This window comes from Mycetomoellerius zeteki, unplaced genomic scaffold (assembly GCF_001594055.1).
Source record: "Mycetomoellerius zeteki isolate Tzet28-1 unplaced genomic scaffold, Tzet1.0 scaffold106, whole genome shotgun sequence".
NCBI classification, from domain to species: domain Eukaryota; kingdom Metazoa; phylum Arthropoda; class Insecta; order Hymenoptera; family Formicidae; genus Mycetomoellerius; species Mycetomoellerius zeteki.
In genome coordinates this window covers 4,684,730-4,696,809 of record NW_017255975.1, presented here as the reverse complement: position 1 = coordinate 4,696,809, position 12,080 = coordinate 4,684,730, and the positions used below count along the sequence as shown (strand labels likewise).

Sequence of the window (12,080 nt, the reverse complement as noted above, 5' to 3'; positions counted from 1 at the left end):
AAATAGAATTTAAATTAAATTTTACATAACATTATCGTAAAGCTTATTAAATTCCCTTCAAAATGACCTATTATTTTTTTAAATTCTGTCCATAGACTTCTAGTATTTATCCAAAATGAACTCGATATCTCATAATAGGGGCCTTTCCTCTATATTTTGTTACAAATTGGTCCTAATCTATCTTTCTCTTTCTCTCTCTCTCTCTCTCCTTCACTTTTACATTTTTCTTTAATTTTTATTATTAAACAGTTATGAACACAGATTCAATAAATTTTTATATTTAATACACTTTCACTGTGCGTTGAAACTTAAAACTATCCGATGTTAAAAGTGCGCTTTATATAAACTGGTTTCAAGTATCAAGTTTTTGGTTCATTAACGAATGTAAATCTTTCTTTTACTTAAATAACTTACCGACAGAAAATGTGTAATTATTATATCAAGATTCAACAACATGACGCAATCGAAGTAGATTTCTGATTATATGTTACATGAAGCTGCTCAGGTCGAGACCAGTTTAAGATAAGAGTATAAACATATTATGGTTTAATCAAGGCCATGGTAAAGAATGTCGTAATAATTTTAAAGTAATATATGTATATATGATATTTCTTGTTTCAATATAATATAGTTTGACACGAATGAATATACTATACGTATTGCACGTTAAGAGAATGAGGTTTTGACATAAATGTATGATGCATAAATGTGTGACATAAATGCGTGATATAATAATGTGTGACATAATATGTAGTTAATGTCCATCGATTTAGTTGAGATAGACTGAAAGCTGAGTTAATTTCAAAATTTTTTACATATATTGATACCTATATAATTTACTCATAATATGTTGTTTGGAGCTTCGTACATTTTGCTTGGAGGTTCGTACAATCAGTGACATATATTGTGCAGTGAATGTTATTTAAAGGAAATCGATTCGCACTCATGTATAAATATATATTGCTTTTGATTTTTAATAAAGAAAGAATATTTATTATTAAAAACGACGAAATAATACTACTTAATATTTTTTAAAATAAAAAACTTGATTTAAGAATTATTTTATTGTAATATTTATATATTATATATATTATTTTCAAGTACAGGAAAGTCGTCGATATCTCTTCGTTTTTAAAATATATATACCTTAAACAAAAACTAAAAATAAAATTTTAGGAACATGAGATCTGTTTCTTGTTCATGCACTTAATTACACTTCTCTTTCTCACTTTCGCCAAATATAAGACATGCACTTGTCACTTTAAGTTTCAAAAGTATACACTAGTTCAACCACAGAAAACAGACCTATAAATATAAATTAGAATATAGGCAGTAGTATTATCACAATAGGCAGCTCAATATTGTCACATATTTCTACTTTTTCTTTCATAGAGGAATCATCTGTATAAAATAACTATATATAAGTAAATAAATACGACACTTTATAGAATCCTTCCACTTTGATGTAAAACGTTTTTTATTGATTTGTAATCATACTTTATGTGCTGTTGCAAGATGCGAACATACGCAACAATTTTTTTTATTTTATTACTATATCAATTTATGGATGTCTTATAGATAGATGTGTCGATTTACGCTGTACTTCGATTTTATATTTAAAACCGTACTGTGTGAGAAAAATATGAATAAAACAGATTTAGAAAACTATAATACAAATATATAAAAACGATGTAATATTATCAATAATCCACTATTATTTAAATTACGCAGTTTGCAAAGGAAAAATCATAAGAATTTTACTGTCATATTTATGGAATTTGTTTTTAGCTGATTTACAAATATATGAATTATAAATTTTTACTTCTTTAATCATCTAAACACCGACCATATTTTTATCAGTATTAATAAAGTGCAATGTTTTGTTTTTGAGAAATAAGGGAATATTTCTCTATATAGGAGATGTATGTCAGTATCTCAGCGACTTTCCTTTAATAAATTGTTAATTATATCCGAATTAATAACAACAAACGCTAATTATATAAAATTTAAAATAAGGTAAATTATAATAAAATATTTTACGAACGTGTCAATTTACAAAAATATAAAAATGCGTGCTAAATAGTTGTAAACGTATATTGACGAAAACTTCAAAATTTTACGAAATTACATTTAAATCAATAATTCATAATATTTTACAATACTTTTTAATTATTATTATTATGTAAATTATGTTATCTTTTTATAACACATTTCTTTCGTCTCGTCATCTTATTTTGCTAAATATTTTCTCGTATTGAGAGTTGAAACTTGTGAAGATTTAGTTTTAACCTTTCGCATTTTAGCTTGAGCATTTTATGAATTTCCATTAACCATTAATCTGGCATTTATAAAATGCCAGACTCTGATATGCAGTTTCGACATTTTTGTGGTGCATACGAAATGGATGAGAAATAGACTAGAAAAACGAAAGGTTTTTTTTATATCTACATCCTTTATTCGCACTCACCCGAAACTGGAATCGTGTTTTTTAACTACGTAAGGACCGGCGATACGGATTCGCGAGCGGTGACTGTTAACTCGAGTGCACATTTTCAGAATTTCATGACACATGATGCAATTTGAAATCACAATTAAATCGAAGTTTCAAATCTAATGCACACTATTTTTCTTTCTAAATTCAACGTCATAGAATCTTTTTTCGCAACGCTATCACTACAAATCTGGAAACACGATTTCGCTAATATGGCTAGATGATAAATATTGTGAAAAGTGTCTAGAATCTAGCTCGTAGTCTAGAATGATAGCTCGCATGAGTTGATAGGTCGGCTTTCACACATTTTCTGATGCAAAACTTTTAAATCGATACTTTATATGAAGAATTAATAATTCTTTTAGTACTCTTTATCTCACTGACTCTTTCTGTTAACTTTTTAATATAGGATGGAATTTTTATCTCAAATGTACCTTTGAAAGTCGCTTAAGTTATATGTACAAGAAAAAATTATAATAATCATGTACGATTAAAAAAGAATGTTGATGATCAATATATCTAGAAATACTTTAGGAACTTTTTTGAAAGTTTTTTAATGGACCAGTTTTAATCTACCTGAATTAAACAGGAGAAAGAGAAAGAGAGAGAGAGAGAGAAATAAAAAGTTAAAATATACTTCTAAGACATTTGTTATTTCTACTTATTTAAAAAGATCTTGATATAATCATTTATTATGATTTAAATTTATTAATGTCATTTAAATGTATATATATAAAAAAAATTTGAAAAATTAATGAATAATAATTAATTAAATCAACAGTTATTTTTATGCGTAAAACCAAAGAAATGAAAGTAAGTAACGCTGTTTCCTTTATCGTTGCTTTTTATAATAACGTTGCAACTTTGATAATGACGTTGCATTTTTTATAATGATAACGATAACTAATTAAAAATCAAGGTTGGAAAAAGGCCATTTTTTAAAAGTAACTTATTACCATCACGTTGTTTATTGAAAAAAAGTAGCTCATTACTTGTAACGGGTTAAGGTAACAAGTAAAAATAACAAGACAACGTTACAAATAACGAGTTTTTTTTTTAATTAATAACGTGTAATGGTGACAAATTACTTTTCAAAAGTGACTTTCCCAATCTTAGCTTTTAGTTAGTTATGATTACCGTCATAAAGGTTGCAACGTCAATACCAAATCGTTATTAGAAAGTAACGGTAAAGGTAACAATTCTTGTCTCTGTATAAAATCCATAAAATGTATTCAATGTGTATATATTTTAAGATTTAATTGATTTTAAGATCCTATTGATTTTTTTTTCTTTTTTATATTTCCTATTTACGAGATTTTCAATTAAATAAATTATAAAAAAGAATGATCAAGAAAATAAAAAGTTTTATTACATACTTCTGCAGCTATTGTAATCGGAGTTTCCTGCATCTGTTTTTGAAAAAAAATTATGATGTTAAATGATAGAAATTATAATAATTGACATTTTTTCTGTTTTATGATCTTTGCGAATTATTTTAATTATTTTTGTAGAAAAAAAGAAGCTTTTCGATTTCCTATGATAATATCGAATAATGCGTATGATAAAAATTGGATCAAGAGAATACTTTGTTAAATTAGGAGTTAAATTTTAGAGTGATTTCCAGTTTTCGCGAAGTTTTAACTTCGCTTTGCATCACATTGTCAGGTCGATGACCTAAAGTAGGTGGCTTTCACATTCACCTAATATAATCTCATGATCTGCCTCATCATTCTTATGTATCTTATTTGATAATACGTTTTATATATACTTAATCAGATAGCTCTTGGGCATGAGACTAGTCTGACATCTGTAAGTAGCGATTATAGTAAATGTGATGTGCAGCATAATAAACTTTGTCAGTAAAATAATTTCATACGTAAACTTATCTATCAAATGTTTTATAGACTGTTCGTGCTAATAGCTTCCACAGTAATAACTCTAACAAGGAAAATATAAATGATAAATGTGCAACTTTATAAAAGAGATAATAAATAATTATATTAATAAAAAAATTTCACTCAATATATTTCTCGAATTACAATAAAACGATTATATTTAAATTTTATGTAATAAATTTACACATCTTATTTGTTTGGAATGTTAATAAAATATTATACAAAAGTATAAACACAATAAAAATAAAATAACAATCTCAAACAGCCTTCCTTGTAATAATTTGTTTAAATAAACAAAATAATAAACCGAAACAAAGTAACTATTAACAGTCATAATTTGTATGTGTATATAATACATATATATATAAATATATGTATATATATTTATGTATATTATAAATATATATATTTATTTATATGTGTACAAAGATAGCACAGAAAGTTCAAAAAGAATTCAATTGTTATGTCATCAATTTAGAATTCATTTTCAGACACAAAAAGAATTCTTTTTCTGAACATTTCTGAAAAAAATTCTTTTTGCATCTGAAAATGAACTCGAAATTGATGACGTATGGCTGAATTCTTTTTGCTATCTGAATATATATAATCATCACGTCATTATCTGTCTAAAGAATATTATTCCGATCATTTTACTTAGTAGATGAACTATTAGATAGATAAAAAAAGATCATAAAGGTTAAGAAAAAGAGAAAAGAATATGTGTAATTTTTTTTTATCATAGTTCTCTTTCTAGGAATTTTCTACAATATAATATATTCTTCGATAATTATAATTGTCATATATTCCTTACAAAATAATTGAATTCCACAAAATTTGTTACTACTTTTTGCAAGGTTTTGAGTTTCATCTCTAATTGTAACTATAATTACAAATATAAATATTTTATATATTAATAAATGCTCTCTATTTTCATAATTTTTCTATTCACTATTTTAAATAATGTTTTATACGAATTTTGATATAAAAATATCTTTTTTTTTTTAAAGTAAATATTACCAAAATGTATATTTTCCTTCTTTTTTATTAAAAATAAAATAAGATATATAATAAAAAATAATAAAATAAAGTTAAGATAATTTTCTAGAAATTTAAAATGTTGAAGACTGTATAATATTTCTTTTATTTCTTTAGCGCTTATTTAAGCAATTTCCTTAAATACCATTCTATTATATATAAATGCATTCAGTTTAATAAAATTATTTACACATATAAACTAAATAACTTTGTCTGTTTGCTATTTCAAATTTTATATTCCATTTCATCAAGCTATAATTACTTGTTGCGCTCTTACAGGAATCTAATGCGCATCCAAGAATGATGAAGGTGCGTGAACTCTTTATGAGAGCGAGAGAGTGAAAGAAAATCGACATCGGCTGGTTACTCTCTCGACAAGAGAGAGAACACACTGTTACCAAACGTAACAGCTTTCCGCTAATAAACATCAAACCCATTTTGGTGCACACAAACATGAATGTAACAAAGTAGATGGATTTCTACTTCTCCCGACTTTTACAAACGTATAGTTACGTTAAATATAATGCGCAATAAAGCCAATTACACTTGAATCTAATACGGTGACTGTTGTTTGATAGTAAAAAGATATATAAATATCCGTGAAAATGTTACAATTTCGAAGTTTAAGATAACATCGAATCTCAGTATGTTGCCATAGTCTAATTTATATTTCCTACTTTATCGAAATAATGACTGGAAAATTGATGTTAAGAGAAGAAAAAGTTCAGAATGTCCCGGTGTGTGTGCAGCTACAGTTAAATGTAGGTGGGGAGAAGAACAGAAAGAGAGAGATCGGCAGGTCGTTTTACAGCAGTACAACTTTCAGCACGGAAGGAGCTCAGTAAGTTCGCGGGCACCGAGTACGCGCGATTCACAAGATAGAAGAAACATTGCACTAATCGCAGACGATCCAAAATTAAATCCTGTGAAGTATTAACAGGTATTTCATATTTTGCATAATCTATACTCTTGTTACAATACTATTTTTGAATAAATTTTATTATTGATTTCCGAATAATCTTTTTTTCTTTATATACGAACAAAATTTCAATCAGGAAATGAATTGAATTTTTTTAATTAATGATTTTAACATTTTTAATTATAAAACTGCATTTATTAGCGTAGTTGACCAGTTAATAATGTTGTTAATTAAATTTCTATTATTGCATCTCGATAAATATCGGATATTTTATTGTTTCTTTAAATCCATTTTAGACGATAGGTATTTCGCACGTCAGATATCAGGATTTCTGCAGTTATAATTTTTTATAAATTTATCTTACTAGACAGTTCTGTATTTCACGCGCGCTATTTAACTTTTTACTTCTTACTTCTTATTATACTTGTTTAAATACTTGAATAAATACTTATAAATGCATATAATATCAACATTATAGGTACTGTTATACTTAATCTCATGATATACACAAATGTGAAAATGTGTAACAACAACCACTCACAAAATAAACGCAGCTAGAGAATCAGTTGGCATTGCAACAATACTTAACTTCGATGCGAATAATTGATTTTACATGTCTCATATATATATATATATATATATTCCCTCTTGAAACCATAAAACTTGTCTGAAACATTTTTTGAAAAAATTTCTACTTTTCGAGATATTCGCTTGTATTGATTAAAATGGCCTACCCTGTATAAAAGAATGGATTTTATATTTAAATACTTTTGTATTACATAGACTGTGTTCGAGTAACGTGCTATCAGCGCTATCAGCATTCTCTCCTTGTTTTACGTCTAAAGTCCATTACAAGTCTTACAATTGTGTAAGTTGTAAGTGGTTGTAATTGTAAGAATTAACCAATCACAATCGAATATAAAAAGAATACTGTACTTGGTTAATTCTTACAACTATAACCACTAACTACGCTTATGCATTTCATTGTAGAAAGGGCTTAATAAACAAATAAAATGTTACAGTAGCACTAATAATGCGTTTCTCAAATGCTGTTAATGATACTAAAATTATAAATGAAATTCTATCTTAAATTCTAATATAAATTATAAATTATTCAAATAGTTCGTTTATAATTTTTTCTTATTCCAACTTTTTTATTCGTAATTTCAACGTGACAATATTACAAGTATAGTAACTAAATACAGTGAGAGCTTCTTCTGCATTAATCAAATTATAAGAAATATAAATATCAAGTTATAAAAGTGCAGAAGAAACGCCAAATGTTACATTCGTGAATATAATTAATTAGATGAAAAAATAGCATTTAATCTTGGAATATTTTTTAATTCAGTTTTTTGTTGCGCTGTATTATTATATCTTTCTAGACTTTTGTGTTAATTTGAATAAAAATAATAATCAAATAATTCGTTTCTGTGATATTTCATTTTCTCTCTCTCTCTCTTTCTCTTTCTCTCTCTCTCTTTCCTTTGCTCTTTCTCTTATTTTTTTTTACTTTTATAGTTATCTTAATTTATCAATCTTGATAAAAATATATACTTGGAATGGAGGACTTTACACGTACTATACATGTGATGGGGGATTTTAATGTTGTTTGACATTTAAAATTATAATTTATTAAAAAATAAACTTTATGTCATCTTAATTTACCTATGCAAGTTTCTGACAGATCAGTTGTTTACTGAGTAAATGATCATTATGCTAAAACTAATACAAATTCTAAAGCGGTACGTGACGCAACTATTAACTGCAAGTTTACATGACTCTTGTGGATTGCGCACATATGTTCCACAGAGGCGTGCACTTTCTTCGTCGGATAAAACGATGTACATACAGATAACTTGAAAAACTGCTTTACCGCATTTGTACGTATTATCGCATTACATAACGGAATGTATGACCAACGCAATTTCTGATCTATATAAATTGAGCAAAAGTTAATAAATACAAATAAATATAAAAATATAGATATCTCGGATATGATATCATAATCAGCTTATTTTACTTTCTCTTTTTAAAGAATTAAATATAATAATTTAATTTGTAATACTTTTCTATTACATCAAACAATATTTCATAATAGGAGCTGTAGTATCTACTGACATTATTTCAGTGAAACTGAGATAATATAATAAGCCTCTTTTCTTTGTGAATATATAAAGAAATTAATGTCAAATTGTATAAAGTACTGAAAAAATGAAAAGAAATCATACAGATAGAAAATTTAAAAGAATTAATTACTACACGCAATCAATTTAACAATCTTTCAACAAATAGATCATTAATTTTGTAAGCATTAACTTTGTAAGTACTTATAATAAATTTTACAAATATGCATATTTCAAAAAATTTATAGAATTTAGTAATCTTGATCCGTTTCTCATTTCATTAATATAAGTCTATTCATATTAAAAAAGAAAAAATTTTTATTTATTTTTCAGTAGAAAAAGCAACAGTCTAGCCTATTATATATACATATATATATGAATTAAGAATATAGATTCATAATTAATTTTTATTGTTTTTTATTATTATTGAATAAAAATCATAAATGACCATTTTTGCGAAATTAGTATAATCAAGCAATTTAATATTGGAGATATAAATAGAATACAATTAACCATTATAGATAACATTATAGATAATGCAAATTTAATTGAGCAAATTTAATTTGGTTAATTTATTTAAATTTATTTTATTCCCAAACAACATGCACACCTAAAAGATATCATGGCCGTGAAGACATCTCATAAAGGCATTTTCTTGATAATGTGTGCTGTCTATGTTGCTATAATATATATTCTTATTTTTTAAAAGATAAATCTGCTAAAAACTATATATAGAATTTTATGATGTTAACAGTGTAACTTATTGTTAAGTATAGACTGTGCAATCCTATGTCTATAATAATGATGCAAATATATTTATATTAAGCTATAAATTTATAGTGTTGAGATAATTTGCTAGAAGTTAAGGATGAGTTAATATAACTGATTTATGTAATACGAATGCAAGTTGTAAAGTTCAAGAAATAACTATATCGAGTTTTACTCTAAAATATATTTTAAATATAAGAATAAGAGAATCTTAAACACAATTGAGCAAAGAAAGCCATATTCGACCAAAGCGAGTCTTGATGCTTAATAATATTTTATATGAATTTTATAATTTCTAGTTCAAGCAAACCGGGCACCGATTATTTGCCGATTTTGAAACACAGTCCTACACAGTCTTAAGTTAGAATATACATATTACAAATTAAATTGACAAGTGATTTAATATTACTGCTAATGAGCATCTTGAAGATACCGTAGAGAACTTATTGCAAAAAATATTACCTTAGCCGGGAAAAACTTGCATTAAATTGAATTAAATTTTTTTTTTTTTTTAATTTAAATAGATTTTTCAGTTGATTTCAATAATTCTCTTAATTTGTCATCTAAATTATTTTAATTACTTTGGAGATGAAACGAACATATTATACATTTTATACGTATTATATACTTTAATTGCATGTCAGATCTGAGTGATGCATAAATTTTCGCAAAGGCTGCCTTACTCATTTGTGAGTTTTATATACCCGATTGAAAATAATTTTACTCTAAATATCTAAGGTATTTAATAAATAATATAAATTATATTAAAATTAAAATGAAGTAAAATAATATACTAGATTTATTATAAGAGATGCTAAAATCAATTCAATATTCAAAGCGTTAACAGATTCAAAATTGAATTCGTTTTATGTCACTATTGATCATGAACTTATCTTTCTTCATTATGAAAACCTTGACTGTTTTGGAAGAAGTTACGATTTGTAAAAGTAAATAACGATTTTACTTTATTGGCGCCCTGTCATTCGGGCTAATTTGGTTCGTGTGAAGGAAAATGTGAAAGCACAAACGATAACGAGTATAAAAACGAAACGTGGACTTGATACCTCTACGTGATAATCTATATATTGATCGCAAAATTAGCCAATCATGATTTTACAATTTATGAATAAGCCAATTTGACAGGTGCCTGTGTTATAGTCAATAAATATTTTCTCCTTCTAACAATTTTGAAATTGGATCTAATCGTGGCAGCTATAGTCAACAAATATTTTCTCCTTACTGACAACTTTAAAATCCGACCGTAACAAAAGCAAACAACACAGTCATTATTATGTGTTATTTCCTTTTGTGATGTTTATTTTAAACTTTATACTTGATAAATTCATGGATATTTAAAATATACTCATATTTAAAATATATATCAAAAATGGAATAAATAATTTGTTTCTTTGTCAAATAAAAAGGATATAAAATATATATCATTTTTAAATAAAAATTTTATGATTTTAAATATTTTTTACAAGTGACAATAAAAAGTGTTATGCGATGTGCGATATCTTGTATTTTATGATAAAAATTAAGTATTTACATATTCACATATTTACATGTTCATGTTTAATGTTGTACATTCAACTTAATATTGTAGTCTTTGAAAAACTGATCTTAATTTATTTCTGGGCATAAATTTGTATAAATATGTATAGTACATTACACAATCAATACATTGCGTAATGTACTATACACAATGTACTAATTACACATTGTATAATTAGTAGATGACATAATTAATATAATCATAAAATTTATTTGCTAAATTTATTTTGTATTAGAAAATCTGTTTATGTTTTGTCAAATATATTCATTCTAAATACTTACGATGTTCCTAATTTCTCCGAAAAGATTTACTATCCCGAATATAATTCAATCTCTTTAAAAAAATTCTCCAAATTTCACAATCTTTCACGCCTTAAATATTTTAATATTCTCTTTAAAATCTTTTTTACGATTGAGAAAGAGTAGCCACAAAGTTGATTGCAAAGGCGTTTCGTTTATCGTATGTCATATGAACATAAAAAAAAATTTATGATGTAAGAGTGGGTTGAGAGAGAGAGAGAGAGAGAGAGAGAGAGAGACGACTTTTAGTTTTATAGAAACATGCGATTCAACGATATTAAAAAATTCTTTTACAGTTTCCTCAATTAAAAACCTCAATAATTATTACATAAACTCGCGAATTTACCTATTACGGAGAAATGCAACGCAGATCGAAATCGGACCATGGAGTTGCAATTATTCGAATGCGATTGATCGGCCTTTCACCAATTTTCTCTTCTCTTTTCGCGATTCTTATTTGCTCGAAGATACAAAGTTAATGCAAGACTCTTGCAGGAAAGTGATGCGGTAAAATGACAAACCGCTAAGTCAATTTGTAAAATTTATCTATTATGTGCAGTAGACGAGAGAGGATGGGAGATAATTATAGCTAATTCGAAAATGTATGCTATAATGTACAGTTTCGTTTAGTTATGAAACTCGCAATACAAGTGATATTAAGGTAAACGTCCCAGTGTCCGGACATGTACCTATGTTTACACAAAATTTATTATTATTAATCTCAAATGCTGTTTTTATTACAGTATTATAATTTAATTGCATTTAAAGATTACAATTAAATTATAATATTACATTTTAAAAAGCGTATTTGAGACTAATATTAACTTAAATAAATAAAGTGTTATGTAAATGGACATAGGTTATGTCCGGGCATAGGTATGTACATGTCCAGTCAATGGCTACGGTTACACCGTGCATTTAGGCCGCGGCCTATACAATAGATGTCTTTGTTTATCCTGTATATTAAACAAAGACATCTATCGTATAGGTCA

General features: G+C 26.3%; 1 protein-coding gene across 1 annotated transcript in view; it reads left to right on the top strand.

The window, feature by feature from the left end:
- Window positions 1-6,246: 6,246 nt before the first annotated feature.
- The window catches only part of LOC108724757 (putative fatty acyl-CoA reductase CG5065), a 12,331-nt gene continuing 6,497 nt past the window's right edge, over window positions 6,247-12,080 (top strand). The window contains exon 1 of the mRNA XM_018451363.1: window positions 6,247-6,361. The gene's annotated coding sequence lies outside the window, so the exon portion shown is untranslated. The remainder of the gene's footprint in view (window positions 6,362-12,080) is intronic.